Source organism: Papaver somniferum, chromosome 1 (genome assembly GCF_003573695.1).
Source record: "Papaver somniferum cultivar HN1 chromosome 1, ASM357369v1, whole genome shotgun sequence".
Lineage (NCBI taxonomy): Eukaryota > Viridiplantae > Streptophyta > Magnoliopsida > Ranunculales > Papaveraceae > Papaver > Papaver somniferum.
In genome coordinates, this window is record NC_039358.1 from 150645520 (window position 1) to 150664251 (window position 18732).

Genomic DNA, 18732 nt, shown 5'->3' on the forward strand with positions numbered 1-18732 from the left:
GCTCATCCCCTCTCATGTCTTGCGCAAGGACTGCGCCTATCGCTGAATTAGTGAACACCGTATAAAGATAGAGAGAGGCCCCTTTAACCGGCGGCTTGAGAACCTTAGGGATGATAAGGCATTGCTTCAATTTTTCGAATGCAGCGCACTGCATCTCACCCCATACGAAGGCCATCCCTTTCTATAGTAAGGAGAGGAACGCGATCATTAGTTGCGTTAAGCCCGATACGAAGCGTCGTATGTATGATATCCTCCCAATGAAGGCTTGTAATTCCTTCGCGTTTGCTGGGGGCGCCATAGTCATGGTTGCCTCGACCTTACTCGGATCTATCTGGATCCCTTCGTTGATTACCACAAAACCTAAGAATTTTTCTAATTTCACGCCGAAGGCGCACTTGAAGGGGTTCATTTTAAGCTTGAATTTTCTGCACCTCTCGAAAGCCGTCTTTAGGTGGGAGACGTGGTCTTCGGTCGGTTGCGTTTTGACCATGATGTCATCAACGTATACCTCTACTGTTTGATGCAGCAAATCATGGAATATGGAGGTCATAGCGCGTTGGTACGTGGCGCCCGCATTTTTTAGACCAAGCGTCATCACTACGTAGTAGAAATTCCCATGCAGAGTTTGGAACGCAGTCTTCTTCGCGTCCGACAAGTCCATTTTTATCTGGTTATACCCACTGAAGCCATCCATAAAGGAGAATCGCCACTTGCCTCCCGTCGCGTCTAGCGTCATATCGATATTAGGCAAGGGGAAGTCGTCTTTTGGGCACGCTCGGTTTATGTCTCTATAGTCGACACAACACCTGATCTTTCCGTTTTTCTTCGTTACAGGCACAATATTAGCAAACCAGGTCGGGTGTTGGATAGATTTGATGAATTTTGTCTTCAACAATCGCTCCACCTCTTCCTTTATTGCAAGGGTTGTGGCCATGGGGAATTCCCTACTCTTTTGCTTTACTGGTTTGAACTCAGGTGATAACCCGAGGTGTGATCTACGAGCTCACTATCGAGTCCTGGCATCTCATCGTAGTCGAAAGCGAAGACGTCCTTGTAGTCTCTTAGCAGAGCAATTAGCGCTTCCTTCTCTTCTTTGTCTAAGCTCTTGCTTGTCATAATAGGGGGCATGTCTCCTTCCGTTCCTATGTCGATTTCTTCTATCCCTTCCATAGTGAGGTCTCCGAGTGCTCGTTCTTCTGTGGTTCTAGTGGTTGCGTCTGCGAGCTGATATCGCAACTCCTCGTCATCAATCGCGCTATAGGGTAGCTCGACCAAACTTTTCTCTGCGCTTCCCGAAGGAGTCTCAATTTCGTTTCTTGATACTTCTACGCAGTCATGTTCACCTACGGACACTTCCTCAGTTAATTGCTATAACCGATACATGTATCCCCCATCTGGCTTAGAGAAGCGCTGGAATATGGGCTGCTCCTCTTGCTTCCTCTTTATTTCCGTGGGGAATACCATCCTGGATGGGCTAAACACAGACTTGGCTGGCTTCGGTTCTTCTTCTTCCCCCCATTTAGGTAGCGGGATGAGTTGTACTTCATGCACTTCGTCTGCTTCCTTTGGTTCATTGTAGAAGATCGCGTCTGCCATGTAAGCTTCCTCTGGGTCAAAAGGATTACTAGTGGCTGGAATCCGGTACTGCTTACCTCTTATGTTAGTCTTGACACATTGGTGGTATGTTGACGCCACCATCTTGTGGTGGAGCAACCATCCTCGCCCTAGTAATACATGGAATATGGTATCGTCCTCCAGCACATAAAATGGCGTGGGCACTCGGATAAGGCCGATCTTCACGATCAGGTTAACGATTCCAAAAGCTGTCTGAGCATTCCCTCCGAATCCTTTTACCGTTGTGACCCGTGTTCTGATTGCAGACCTTTGTAAACCTAGAATATCTAGTTTATGCATAGATATTAGGTTCAAGGACGCGCCTCCATCTATAAAAGCTCTTTTAGCGGTTGCCTGTTAATGTACGCCGTCAGGTATAAGGTTCTAAGGTGTTCCCCTGGGTAGCAGATATCTTCATCTGTGAACACGATCGCCTCCTTGGGGAGGAGACCACATGGTCTTCCTGCTGCGATAGCCGCTATAGCCTTGGATGCTTCTTTGATTTGATTTTTGCTGAAACCGAGGGAGTCAAAGAACTGTTGAGCCAACACTGTTTTGGAAAACTGACTAGCTACGCCCTCTGTATTCGCGAATGCTGGGTTCTCCGCCTCAGCTTCACATGCCTCTTCCTCGTTATCTTCCCAGGGCCTCCAAACATCTCCGCTTGGGTCCTGGAAGAGCATCATGACTTGGTGTTGGACTGCCTTGCCATTCTCCGGATTTCCCATCTCAATCTCGCCTATCTCCAGCTTCTTCTGGAACAGTCTCCGCAGATTGTAACAGTTGATTGTAGGGTGTTGTATCCTTCGGTGGAAGTGACACTATCTAGCATCGTTCTTGTTAATGGTGCTTGGGTCCGTCTTCGTCGGCGGCAGTTGAGTTTCTTGATTTGCTATCCACTGCTCCAACAGACCCACGATATGTTCCTCGTTGCAAGGTAGGGGCGGAGGAAGCGATTGGGTGCTCCATCCTTCTCGGTTGTTATTGGCACGGGTGTTTCTTGGTGCAGTTGATATGATGTTAACTGTGTTGCGCCATATATAATCTGAATCGTGTTCCTCAACACAATCATCGATCCTTACTGCCGCTTCCTCTAGCTCAACGAACGTTGGGAAGCAGAAATTGACCAGATTTCTCTTAAAGGACGGAGTCATTCCCCGCACACAGATTTCTACTAGCGCTTTTTCCTTAACGTCCTCATGGCAATCTAGAGTGAGTAGTCGGAACCTGGTTGAATTTGCTCAGATCTATAGTTGTAACCTTTCTTTTTGATGAATAAAACTTTCTGAGGAAGAGAGTGGACATAGTTGACCATGAGCTAATGCTTCATGAATTTAGGTTGGCGTACCAGGTAAACGCTATATCAGTTAGCGACTTTGGAAACTCCCTCAGACACAACTTTCCGTCGGTTGCACGATCATTCATGGTAGACAGAAATCGGCTAAGGTGTTCCCTCACATTTCCTTTCCCGTTGTAGACTTTGAACTTTGGTGAAGTATAATCCTCCAGGTATTGATACTCTGTGATTTCCGAGGAGTAAGGGCTAGCCATGAAGTCGTAATTATCTTGCTTGACAACCCTATAGTTCATCTCCAAGTACTTAGCCATCGCTTCTTGCGCTATGGCTACGGGTCATTCCTTTTCTTCTGTAACTTCCTCCGCCTCTTTATCATTCTTCTCGGCGCTTGCCGCCTTCATGAGTTTTCTCAACTCTTGCTCTCTACGTACGTGGTCTTCCAACTCCTTATGCATCTCTTTGAGGGAAGGCTGAACGAGTGGTGTTTCCTCGACTTCTTGTTGCTCATCCTTCTCGCGCGCGTCGTCTGGCTTTCTCGCTTGTGTGATGGGCTCTGATACTATCCCTACTCTTTCTCCTTCTGTGCTGAGTGGCGGGATGTTCGGTGGACTCTCTGTTGCGCTTGCGTTAGCGCCTCCTAAGTGTGTCATGTTTAGATAGGCACGAGTCTCCCACTGTAGTCGCCAAATGTTGAGGGGTGATTTTAGGTTTGAGGTTCTACCCGTCCTAGCTAGCCAAGTGACCTCACTTTACCAAGAATAGTCAGAGAGAGAGTTTTCTTTCCATTGTACTCTGTCCTTATTTATATAGACTTTCCAAAAACCCCTTCCTTTTATGACATCATGCCATGTGTCCTAAACTTCTTTAGTTACTACTAATGTCATTCCTTCTCTAATAAAAACTCCTTCTTTCCTATTAATTCCTCCCTTGTCCTTTCCATCTAATAGTCACTTTCTTGGTGGACTTGGGCTTTAGTCCCCATGTCTCATGTTGGGCTTGCCTCCCTTTTGGGGGAATACTAGCCCGGCTAAGGGGTAGTATTTTTTCACGTATCAACACTTACCAACACATATTTCGGGAAAGATATAAGCGAGTTAAACTCAGCTCGAAATATCAAATGTATATAATGTAAAGTCTATATAGCTATACGACTTTTGTCTCAATAGGAGATATAATAGAATATACTTCCCAGTGATAGATGAGTTCAAGTCTCCATATACCTTTTGTTGATGAAGTTCCACAACCTCCCCTTAGTAGTTCTTCGTCTTCAATGGATGAACGCCGTGAAGTCTAAATCTCAACTACACATTCTATCCTAATCCGAGACATAGCTAGAAGTAGACTAGAAATCAAGGCTTATAGTTTTGACAACTAAACTTGACAAAAAAGCTTGAGATAGCAACACTTGCAAGTTCAACCGAGCAGTGCTCTAACAACGTGTAATCAAATTAATATGATCTTACGATTATAAAGGATATATCCAACGGTTTCAATTTGACTTTGAGTTGATGGTGTTCTGCTCGTTGAGGATTTTCATTGAATATTTTCTGTGTGTCTTTATTTGGATCTTTTTCTACCTGCAAATTCGAATTCTAACAAGAATCCAAGCTTCATAATCATACAAGACTCGAAAACACTCAAAAATCATTGTAATTGATCCATAAAACCTAACGACAACACCTAGTTCTTCTATACTTTCATCATCTTCTTACTCACAGTTATTTAATCAACATCTTTAAATGTTCAACACCAATCTCATCAAATTCCAAATTTCAACCAAAATCTTCACTGATCTGAATTTTAGTATATACCCAATTTCTAAAATCTACTACCTCCTCATAAACCTCATAATCTATCCATTGAGCAACACAAATTTATGGCAGCAATTAAAATTTTCAGTTATGTATTGCACAAAATTCGAATTCTTCACCATAACCAACATTTGCCACCAAACCAGTAAAACTCACTACTACCAACACCATCGCTATCAACAAATGAAATCCAGCTGACACCCATCCTCGATTTCACATAATCATACAATTAAAAAAGCCCAATTAAACCAAAAAAAAATATACTACCTTTTATCACTATCTCCACTCGAAGCAATCAAACAAAACATGTAGAATTCCATCAAATCTTATATACAGTTTCAAAAAACCAACAATCCATCGATTACAAATTCAGATTTGGATTTAAAGGATTCCAGATTATCAAATAATTTATTTTTTAAATAAAGGAGAAGTGGCGATTTTGGATTGTGGATTGTTTTGATGAAGGTACAACGGAACCATGAAAGAAATTTCGGTGTGAAAGATTTTAACGTAAACCGATGATGAGTTTGATTTTCCTCTTTTCTTGGAGTTGCAGAGACACAAATGAGCTATGTAACTGACATTGGGATATACATAGTCATTGTTACAAATCATAAAACTAATACCGTAATAATATATATGTGAGTTACAAAACTATAATCTCGGTCAGGTCAACTATTTGACCTGACAGTAAATAACGAGTCCAGGTACCAACCCTTAATAGTTAATATCTTAAATGTTGGGTACCAAATATAGGTATTCGACATTTGCTGGATGCTAAACATTAAATATCCCTAGATTATAAGCTTCGTCATGCTGGACTGAGAAAGGAAAATAAAATGAAAAAGCATAGATTAAGTTATGGATCCAAAATTTTTAAAATTTAAAGTTTATTTATATCTTTATGGGTACAAAGACTGTTGTAGATGGTGGATTTTCGACAAAGGCTAAATTCACAAACTCATACGAAGCTCTGATTCAGCAATCAGATGTGAGTATCGAGACACCGGTCTCTCGTCGAATTCTCAACGGAGAGTACCTTCTCTCAGAGTACATGTGGATATGTAGTCTCACGACTGGACAACGACATATCTCATGAATACTGAATACTTTCAGTGATTATTTCTATATAGTATCACGATATGGACGGCTCCTAGACAGCTTGCTCTGCTAGTATAGAGCGATAACGTCTTCAGGAACAAACAATGAGTTGACCCTGACTATATAAAGGATATGACTTACCGACAAGCTCGTATCAGGATAATTAATGCTCCTAGACAGCTTGCTCTGCTAGTACAGATCCACAAAGTTAATTATTCCTAATTACAATCGCTCATATTCCATGGTCGAATCCACGACTGGTCTCATGGAATGGAAATAACAATTATTCTGATTCTATGATCGAATCCACGGCTTGATCTCATAGAATAGCAATAACTATATTATCTCATTACTCCGATTTCATGATCGAATCCACGACTGGTGTCATAAATGGTAATAGATAAATCTTAATTACTCCGATTCTATGGTCGAATCTACGATCCCATGGAATGGTGATGCTCACTTTATTATCCTGAATTCGTAGTCGAATCCTCAGCTGATCCTATGAATTAATAATAAACATCTTATTACTCAGTTTTGTGAATTATTCTCCACTGAATTCGACAATTAGTAATAAATAATCAACAACCTGGCGTCTGAGCTACCTCTAAGTAAGCCCCGATTCAAATGCTGAAAGTGTATTCAACGACGATACACTAACAGTCACCGCACGAACGAGTATTTCAAAATACAACGAAACGATGAACCTATGCAAAATAGAAAGAAAATAATAAATAATTAAAAATATTGACCAGGGTGCTGGAAGCAGGACACACGACCAACCGACCGTGTCGTGGTCAATCCCACGCCAGTTTTATATTTTTAATGCATTTTTATTATTCTCCATGATTTGATGAAAATTGTCTCATTTTATCAAATCTCCTTCGTCTCGAGGAAACTCCTCGGTTTCATGGTACTTCCATAAATCCATAAAAAATAATATAAAATTAAGGAAAGGAGTGTGGGGGGTGACCATTGGACAACCGTCCATGCCTTGGTCCCAACCGGCCCCACACCCCACGGTTCCTTATTATTTTATTATTATTATTATTATTTCTCTAATTTCATGAAAAAACTCCTTGATTTCATGGTATTTTTGCACAAATCATTAAATAATAATAATAAAATAAAATAAATTATGAAAACTTGTAGGACTGTGCCTTGGCCGGCCGGCCATGCCCTAGCCGGTCCCACACGCCCCCTTGTTTTATTATTTTATTATTATTTTTCCTTGAATTCATCAAATTCCTTGATTTCATGGTATTTCTCTCAAATTAAGAAAAATTCCCACAAATCATCAAAAATACCTAAAAAATACTAAAAAAATTATGAAAACTCGTGGGCCGGCCATGCCTTCCATGGTTCCACACGCCCTTGTTTTTATTATTTTAATATTTTTTGCTTCCTTGAACTCATGAAAACTCCTTCAATTATGGAAATTCCCTAAATTCATCAAATTTCTCAAAATTCATGAATTTTTCATAAAATCATCAAAATATTATAAAATTAAGGAAAAGGCACCACGGGACCGTGGTCACGACCGGACGATCATGCCTTGACCACGGCGGTCCCACGCCTCCTCATTCCTTATTTTATAATTATTTTTCATCATCTCATGGTGTTTTCCTCAGTTTCGTCGAAACCCTAGTTTTGGCATATTTTCTCGAATGGATGCTCAATTGCACGCCAGAAAATATCAAAATTCTCAGGACTGAGACGCAGACGCCTTGGGGACACGAGCACGCTATCTTGACCGACCAATATTGGCTCTTTGGCTCACGGAAGCCGGTCCCATCAATTTTCACATTTTTGACCTAATTTGCACAATTGCTCGTATTAGGTCCAAAACTCTCCCAAACACTTTGGATTTTCATGAAGTGATCGCCAGGCGGTCACGGGACAACCCGGGGACGGTTTCATGACTCCATGGTCGGTCCCTCGCCTCGCCATAATTAATTAGGTTTTCTCACCTAAGGCTCAGACGAGCATTTTCGAATAAATGATTAAATCAGCATTTAATCATTCTTCCACCAACAAATCGTCAACTCTTCAGGAGTTCTTCGTATTTGCTCACGTGAGCATATGCACACTACATGGTTGATCCACGGTTCCATGTAGTCGCTCCCTCCTTCGTCCCATGGTTGAAATTCCGAAGAACCATGAATTGATCATCAATTGATCAAATTAGGGTTTCCGAATCCAAGGATCATCATTCCAGATTCTAACCTTAATAATTTTACGACGACCTCATGGTCATTAATTTTATTAATTATGCTCGGTTCAACGACCAGTATTCTAATTAATATTTTTGGTACGCTGCCAATAATCCATCAGACGAGCAACACATGCTCAGACGATCAAATATTCAACAATTCATCACATGAGCAATACTTGCTCAGATGATAAATATTTTTTCAAACTAAGGAATATTGGTTCAACAATCAATATTCAACGATCCACCGAATGAGCAATACTTGCTCACTTCATCGTAAGAACTATACCTCTGTCTCATGACATGTTCAATTCATGAGTTTCAGAACATCATGTTCGACACTCAGCAACTACATGGACTCATCGTCCCATCAAACCACGAGACGTCAATCGTGTCACTTGGGGTGATATCACTTAGGGTTTTGATCTGGCGGTCTACGACACGTGTGTTCCAACACACGATGGAATGTGAGCAAGTCGTGCAATCAGTTGAAGGAATTTACGAGGTAGTGGGTGAAAAATCGACCAAGTCTCCACACGTTGAGCAACTGGTTTCAAACGCGATCTCCACTTCCCCACTCCTTGATTCCATCAACTGTCACACTTCATGGAATCATGGTGTCTAAAATTCCAGCAATATAAATAAGTCTCTGAATCATGATTGAATCATCATCAACAGTATCATCAATCTCACGTAAAACTGACAACACGAGATCATCAACTCATCAATTGAGCAACTACTCTCAATTGAGAAATTTCAATCACTCAGAGCTTATCATATTCAGAATTCACACACCCAAAATCTTTGGTTACTATTGATTCCATACATTTCTCAGCTTCCCTCTTACAGATCAACCCATCCTCTCTCACGACTGAATTTACTCTGGAACGGTCATTGTCTTGATTTAGGCCGGAGTACTACAGATTGATCTCTCGAATCTAAAGCACCCCATTTGCAGCGGTGCATCTGTGTGAGGTTTAACATTTCGCTCGGTTCGAGGAGTCTCCTCCGTACGGTCGTCTCCTCAATTCCTTAAAAACCAGCAAATCGTTTTTCCCCATCTACAGATTTGCGACCACAGTGGAAGATTAATCTCTCGGTTGCAATCTAACAATTTCACAAGATGGTTGATCTCAGTTCAGGTTCAGTTACGAATCCTAACACAAACCGTGCTAGCACTAGCAACAACAATCAGAATATCCCGGAGACAATTACGACCTCCAACACTGATGGTGGTGACACTACTCCTCCTCACGCCGAAGCTCATCCACTGTCCGGACGACACCCTGAAGAAGTCAGAGGAGATCCACCGCCTACCATTGCTGATCTTATTAAAGCGCAGGAGACTGTTGCAAAGAACCAGACTGACATGGATGCTACACAGAAGAAGTTGTGTAATTATCTTAAAACTCTTACTGACAAGATGTCAGAGAAGACTCAAGATAGGGGAAAAGAGAAGGAGAAATCCTCAGACGACGGTCCTGAAGTAATTCCAATCCATACAGTAGAAGACGACGAAGTCCACAAAACTGCTGCAGACAACTCATCAGCGAAGGGATCATCGAATTTCATCACTCGCGAGGATCTGGAGCACCTTTTGGAGAACCGTGGAAAAGACAAAACATCGCATGTCCATCGTCATCAACCTCCTTATCCTGCCTCTACGCAGAGGACTCCACTCCCCAAAGGTTACGTTTCTCCAACCTTCACCTTATATGATGGAACTGGCAATGCTAGGGAACATGTCTCTCGTTTTCTTGAATCCCTGTGAGAACATGAACACAATCATGTCGTCCATATCAAGGAATTCTCAAAATATCTGAAAGGCAGAGCATACACCTGGTATAACAACATCGCACCAGGGACTATCAACAATTGGGGAGAAATGGTTAACGCATTCTACAGGAAATACTTCTTCGTGTCAGAACAAGTCACCCTCTCGGACCTTGGAAGAATGTTTCAGAGGGTCAGTGAAAATCCCAATGATTATGTGAAAAGGTTCAGAGTCCAAGCCCTGGATTGTCACGACCCAAACGTCACGGAGCAACAATTAGTGGACTTGTGCATCAATGGCATGCTCCCGGTCTACAGGGCCTTTCTAGAAAACCTTCGATTCCAGACTTTCTCATAGCTTCACGAAGCTGCGAAGAGGTCGGCAACCACTGCACCCGCTCTTTTGGAAAGAGCAAAGTATACAAAGACTGAAGATTCAAAAGACACTCGAGGAAGCAGGCGTTTGATCAACAAGCAGTATAACCTGCAAACTTCAACAAATGCTGTCGCCGAAGGGAGTAAGCGAAAATCAGAACCAAAACACAAGCAGACTTCCTCCACCCCTTCAAAGACACACAAGAAGGAGAATTCGAAAATCCCTCCTCAGCATACGGAAGATCCAGAAGCACCTGATTTTCCCTGTTCAATGGAAGAAGTTAATGAACTACTTGATGCCTGGATTCAAGACGGCGCAATCAAATTGCCTTATGTCAAGAAGGAACCAACTGAAGAGGCCATGGAAAATCCTCGGTATTGTCGCTTCCATAGATACGTCAGCCATCCCACGAGTGATTGTAAAATTTTGAAGCGCATATTCAAAGAAAAGGTCGAATCAGGAGAGCTCAAACTGGGGACTGAGGAGGTGCAAAAAAAACCCCTCTCAATCAGAACTTTTACCATCTCTGAACCTCCTGTCAAGGAAACGGTCCAATCTCTGATCGAACATGTCCGTGAGTTGTTGTATCTTTTGAAAGCTCAAAGGAAAGACATGTTTGCTGCACTGAACCACATCATGTCTGGAAGACGTCCGCTGATCCAAGAGACCACCACCGGACCTTCAGCCACCGACACAGAAATGTATGACTGGGGACTGCTCACCACAATGCACATTAAAGGAAATAAGTTCAAGTGGGCGTTCGTCGATGTTGGTACCGCTGTCAACATCATCCCTTTGAAAACTCTCAGAGCTGATGGTATTACTCGACGGAAAGCCACCCACGCTCCCATAGCAATCAGGGACCACGAAGGAATCTCCATAAACGCATACGGCTTCATCACTCTCAAAGTTACGGAAAGATTGATCTGCACTGAGGCCAAGTTTTTCATAATCCGGGAAGACCCTGGATACGACATGGTCCTTGGGAGAACTTGGATTCATGCTGAAAGGACAACGATGCCTTCAACACATCCTGTCATCGACAAGGATTCCGAGTCGGAAGACGAAGCAGAGGACGCACCACCGTTTGAGCATCTGGAAGAAGTAACTCTGATGGGACTTACGCAGGAACTTGGAGAAAATCCGCACACCTTTGTCAGAAGGTTTCGAGCTCAGGCAAGTCTTATTCCTCCTCTGCTCCAATATTACCAATGTTCAAATACGCTACTATGGTCCAGGGACTTCTCCCCATGAATAATTTAGCAGTCATCAAAAGCTACGAGTGGGTAACTTCACCTCAGCAATATTACACTCAATGGTTGGGTTCAGAACTTCTTCAAATCGGTCACTCCATCGAGAGGTTTATTGCTGAAGACTTGGCTAAGCATGATCAACACTATGCTGGATACTCTCTTCCGCGCGAGTGTCCATACGGGCCACAATCGTGGAATTCCATCAAACAGGGAATTCCGAATCAGCGGAAGATATTCAAGGCACGATCGACCAAGCCAACAAGTTTCATGAAGGGGACCTGGTTCTCAAAGCAGTTCAGCGCGGTCTTCATTCTACAAGGAACTCCAATTGGGAAGGACCATTCATGGTCGCTGAGTCCGTGGCCGGAGGATACTACAAATTGACCAACACAGATGGCAGAACCCTACCAGTAATTCACGAAAATTGGCTCAAGGCGTTTATCTGAAATTATTGGACATTTAAGGTATTGGGCGTTTGAAGCACTCATGGCGTTGGGATTTAACATTTAGGATTTTCTTTCATTTGTATTTCAATTCCTCCAAAACATTTGCAATACAATCTTTGAATTCAGCAATTTATCAAAATTCAGTTCATATTTCGTAAAAGAAAATCTCTATCAAATCTACAAGAAAATCCTTAACCATCAGTCAATCCAAAACCATCTAAATATCAAAACCCAAGTAACACCTCAATTCAAGTTCAAGAGATCAGCAAGAAAAGGCTTTCGCTCATCAGCATCCTTCAAGATTTGCAAATCCGCCCTTTCCTTGTTCAACTCCTCGGTCATCTTGGAAATCTTGTCCTCCTTCTCCTTCACATCATCGTTTGGAAAGGGTATGTTTTCTCACATGAATCCTTGATAACGTTTATTTGCTTACGAAGCCATTTCACGTTGAGGCCAAGTCTTTCTGAATTCTCCAAGTTAAACTCCCAATCAAAGAGTATATCTGGAGTCACGGTATTCCTGGGTCTCGTATGCATATCACTCACGACACGCAAGATAACGCCTACTTGCATGGTTAAAGCATAAGCACGCCCAGGGTTCCTGTCAACGATCATGTGGCCAAACTTCTTCCATATCGTCTCTACAAGCGTGCATATCCAATGGGAACGCTGAATCCACCGACCAGTTCATGATACGGAGTGAAGTGTTAAAGGGAGGATCGAAAGCAACCCCTGCAGTTGGATATTCATACACTATTATACGGTTCTCAGTCACTGGAGCGGCTTCCACGACCAAAGCAACAGTTCCTTCGGTATTCTCCGCTGCTATCTCGGTTTCTTCTATCACTGAGGCAACAACCATCTGGTTTCCATAACATCAGCAGCGACCTTCTCATGGCCTCGAAGTGCAGGGATGTCTGTCTCTTCATCAATAACTTCGGAAGGGTTAGAGTTGTCATCATTGGCTCCAGTATCCTCAACTTCGGTATTTAGCACCTAATACGAAGATTACATGAGGTTAGAGTCACGAAGCCAAAGGAGATTATGAAACACAGTATACCAAGGAAATCATCAAAGTTCATCATACTACATTCAAGGCACGAGCAAATAACATGAAAGTCATGAAAACACATTTTACGATGAGTCCGTCTGAAGAAACTGAACTCTCCTGTACTAAGAGACGAACTGGGAGCAATCTACAAGGAAATGAGGATGGGTCATATCCATTCTCTTCGTATGGATGTCCTCTATGACATGTCAAAATTTCATGACAATCCGATGAACGAGCGAGTAGATGTGGCCAAAATATCAAGTGATGCGCAATCTGAAAAAGTTCTGGAAGTCTCCTGGAAGTTTACTATTTCGCCTTTTTCAGGCTCTGAACGTGCTCAAAACTTAAAAAGCTTCTTTGTAAAGCTTGGAAATTTTCCGGGCTTGAATTTGCACATGCAGATCATCAAAATCCGACTCCGGACGAAGATTCTACAGCGTTTTTACTAAAAGCTGGGTTCTGAATTTTCTGACGACGAATTCGACTAAGTTTTCATATATTCACATGGGTTCTCATTCATTCATTCACAAGTCAGCACTTTTATACTTCTATGAAGAATATACAGGATATATACTTACTTGAGGAGTCTCCAAAGTGTCCAAGGGGTTGGAATTGTCCACATCAACGACAAGAGGAACATCACTTCCATCCGGCTCCGAATCTTGGGAATTACCTCCATTCCCTTCCCAGAGGATGATTGAGTTCCAGAATTCTCCATCTCCATGACGACATCCTCCTGTACACGTCCTTTACAATCAATATTTTCATCTATGAAGCACCACATTTGAACATGTGAAGAAATACTTACAGTTTCTTCGTCACTCAAATCAGCGATTGCTTGTTCAGTAGCAGAAAATTGAAGACCTTCAAGACTCGATGGAGTAAAATTCTAACAAAATTAACAACATTGGCTTCATGATTCTAATGTTAATAGCAATGAAAGTCACGTGAGAAATATTGGGAACTCACCAAAGCACCAACTGGGGACTTTACGGTATTGGTAACAACTTATAACCTTTATGCCTGCCTTCTCCGCCATGAATAACCGCCTCAGTCTCTGAGAAATCTACACCGATTCGAGGTCGTATATTACGACCGTCCTGTGGTGAAATCCAGTAATATAATCAGAATACAGTTCTTATAATTTCGTGAAGATTATATGAAGAAACATACCTGAGAGCATCCTGGAGACGACTTTCGTTTATCACCAGAAAGATACTTCAATCTTGGTCGACTGGAAATCATCTCAGCCGAAGGAAGATCCTTGAATGGAGGTCTGGGAAATCTTACAAAGCCACGCAAACGCCCAAGTTGCTGATCCCAGAATTCCACATAACCTGGGGTTACATAGGCGAATCTATCAGAACCAGGAAACCAGTAGCTACTCCCTCCACGTGAGTATGATCCAAATGAGTCCTGAGTTGCTCAACTGATGGCTTCCTTCTCCGTATGGTTGGAACACACTGATCCATACCCATTTGTCGAGCTGCTCTATCAATGTTATACTCCTCCACTGAAAGCTCTCCAAACGTGACTGATAGCAAATGACCAGGGGTGCAACTCAACATGAAAGATCTTTCGCCATCACTCAGATGCGCACCAGACGTCAAACTCGTGCTTTATCCAGTATTGAAAGTCATCGGCTGAGAAACATGATCAGGGACTGACACCCACGAGCGAAAATTGAACTCAGATTCTTCATCTAACACATCAATAAAGCGTATTTTAGAACGAGGCTGCTTTGTGGACCAACGCATGATCCTAGCATTATCTTTCTCAGGGAAAGTATGGCGCGCATCAGTATTCGGTCCTTGCAGAACATTACGTGGAGTAGGTGCATAATTCTTAAAATGCTCCCATATCAAAGCTTGAAGAAACATCATGTTGGCATAACACTCAATCTTCATAGAGCCGTTCGACACACTGGAGTCTATAATCAAGGAGTCCAGGTTGTAATACAAGGAGCCTAAGAATAAACTACCTATAGGAAGTTGCTCACCTTGAGCCATCTTAATAGAAAAGGGAATCACAAAGGGCTTCAACAAGTTTCCACTGTCTTCAAAAACGTCTCTGGACAACCATAAACATAAGAAAGCAGCAATGGGTAACATACCGTCGATGGGTTTATCAGAAACCTCGTCTTTGGGACACTAGTGTGTCAACCAGGAAGCATAGCATCCTTTACTACCATCCTTATTCGCTTTCTCCATTGCAGCTGTCAAGACATGAGAAACGACGGTCTCCTCATCTGAAAGGTCCCCAGGAAGATTTCCCGTGATTGGGGGATGCATCAGAGCTGCTACGTCTTCCAAGGTAATGGTAAACTCTCCCCATCTACATATGAAAGTGTGAGTGGGAATGCACCAGCGAGCAAACAGAGCCACAATACCACTTGCGTCATGATAAATGAACAACTCTCCAGAAGCTTGAATAGCTCTCGTCACCTGCGCCTGGTCAAGCATAGTCCTCACATGAGGAAAACCCAACATATGCCTCGCCCAGCCGGCAAATTTCTCCAAAGGTCGTCGAGAAAGCTTAAACTCTATGATTGATGAGGTGAAGATCCCTCGTTCAAGAAAAAATCGAATCACTGTCTTAGGAGTCACCAATTTCTTCTGAGTAACAGTTCTGGGATTTATCAAAAGACGATACACTGGGGATTTCAAATGTTGCTCAGCTCCTGGAATATCTTTTTCAAAGAATGCATCATCTATGTTCGGGACATTCTTAATCCCAGGGATTTCATCTTTGTCTCCCCCAACGGAAGTTTCATCCATGCATGTATCATCTCTGGAGATACCATCATCAACGCACATCTCTTCCCTCGAGGCGTCGTCAGCTTGGGAATTGGTCATCTTTGCTGAGTAGCTCTAAAGGTTCACACTACATTCTACTTCAGTATGCCGTCCAGATATAAATCAAGGAAATACAAGCAAAAATGGTAACTCTTAACTCTTACCTTTTATACTTCCACTAACAATAGTGATAGTAATGCTGGAGTTAACACCTCAAAATCGTTCGTCTCTTCGAAAACTGCAAAAACGAACGAAACTTTATTTAATTTCTAAACTGATTTTTCATAAAATTACGGACACAATTTTCATAATGTGAATATTCACACAACTGGCCTATGAAGTTTACAACAATAAAATATTTCATCATAAATATATTGTCTATCTTCGAAGGTTCCTCAAAACCCACGTTTCTGATTTCTCAAAAAACAGCAATTAATGCAACATTGCTTACATAAATTCTCAAGAATTTTATCTAATGAAAACAAATTCATGCAAATAAAATATACCACCATATTTTACACGATATATGTCACGGCTGCATATAAAAATAAAAATAAACTATTTTTCCTTCGTATCGTCGTTATTTGTCTTTAAAACGAAGGTTTATTTCAAAAATATTGTGAAAGCTCACATCTCATACATATGATAAAGTTTTGTATTTACATGAAAGCTCATACACTAAGTTTTATCACTGGACCTAGGTTCATATACTAAAAAAAAAATCTCTCCTAAATCAAGGATTATAGTTAGTTTTCAAAACTAACGATCGAACGAACGTACGTTTTCAAAAAACGAGGGTTTTTTCATAAAACTCACACTAATATACACACATGTATATAATTTCATCATGGTCAAAGCATTAACAATTCATCATGGTCATAGAATCGGCCGGCAGCAACGGCGACAGGCGGCGGCGCTGGAACTCGGCGACTTCCTGCTGCCGGCGTGATGAAGATGAAGAGTTGATCAAGGTGCTGGTCGTGTGAGGGAGGAATAAAAAAAGAGGGATTAATCCCTATTATATCAATTTTTATTTCCAAAACCTAATTTTCTAAGGATTTCCTTATTGGGCCGACCCGCGAATCCTAACCGACCACGGACTCATCGTCCAAACCAGCGGTTAAACACCAATTTATTCTCATCAAACGACGCGCCAATCATGACATTGAAGCCTTCATCAAGTCGTGGCTTGCTCATGCTCTCTAAATCCGGTAACGTCTCAACTTACGACTAAGTTCAATTACTGGTATTATTATTTATGGCCGGAAAATCACCATTTAATGCTGATTGAGGAACACAGCTTTCCTCAGTAAGCAGGGGACTTAATGTAGATGGTGGATTTTCGATAAAGGATAAATTCGCAAACTCATACGAAGCTCTGATTTAGCAATCAGACGTGAGTATCGGGACACGGGTCTCTCATCGAATTCTCAACGGAGAGTACCTTCTCTCAGAGTACATGTGGATATGTAGTCTCACGACTGGACAACGGAATATCTCATGAATACTGAATACTTTCAGTGATTATTTCTATATAGTATCACGATATGGACGGCTCCTAGACAGCTTGCTCTGCTAGTATAGAGCGATAACGTCTTCAGGAACAAACAATGAGTTTACCCTGACTATATAAAGGATATGACTTACCGACAATCTCGTATCAGGATAATTAATGCTCCTAGACAGCTTGCTCTGCTAGTATAGAGCCACAAAGTTAATTATTCCTAATTACAATCGCTCATATTCTATGGTCGAATCCACAACTGGTCCCATGTAATGGCGATAACAATTGTTCTGATTCTATGATCGAATCCACGGCTTGATCTCATAGAATAACAATAATTATATTATCTCATTACTCCGATTTGATGATCGAATCCACAACTGGTCTCATAAATGGTAATAGATAAATCTTAATTACTCTGATTCTATGGTCGAATCTACAATCCCATGGAATGGTAATGCTCACTTTATTATCCTGAATTCGTAGTCGAATCCTCAGCTGATCCTATGAATTAATAATAAACATCTTATTACTCAGTTTTGTGAATTATTCTCCACTGAATTCCATAATTAGTAATAAATAATTAACAACCGGGCGTCTGAGCTACCTCTAAGTAAGTCCCGATTCAAATGGTGAAAGTGTATTCAACGACGATACACTAACAGTCACCGCACGAACGAGTATTTAAAAATACAACGAAACGATGAACCTATGCAAAATAGAGAAGAAAATAATAAATAATTAAAAATATTGACCAGGGTGCTGGGAGCATGGACACACGACCAACCGACCGTGTCGTGGTCAATCCCACGCCAGTTTTATATTTTTAATGCACTTTTATTATTCTCCATGATTTGATGAAAATTCTCTCATTATCAAATCTCCTTCGTCTCGAGGAAACTCCTCAGTTTCATGGTACTTCCATAAATCCATAAAAAATAATATAAAATTAAGGAAAGGAGTGTGGGGCGTGACCATTGGCCAACCGGCCATGCCTTGGTCCCAACCGGCCCCACACCCCATGGTTCCTTATTATTTTTTTATTATTATTATTTCTTTAATTTCATGAAAAAACTCCTTGATTTCATGGTATTTTTGCACAAATCATCAAATAATAATAATAAAATAAATTATGAAAACTTGTGGGACCGGGCCTTGGCCGGCCGGCCATGCCCTAGACGGTCCCACACGCCCCTTTGTTTTATTATTTTATTATTAGTTTTCCTTGAATTCATCAAATTCCTTGATTTCATGGTATTTCTCTCAAATTAGGAAAAATTCCCTCAAATGATCAAAAATACCTAAAAAATATTTAAAAAATTATGAAAACTCATGGGACCGGCCCAAGCCAGCCGACCATGCCTTCCACGGTCCCACACGCCCTTGTTTTTATTATTTTAATATTTTTTGCTTCCTTGAACTCATGAAAACTCATTCAATACATGGAAACTCCCTAAATTCATCAAATTTCTCAAAACTCATGATTTTTTCATAAAATCA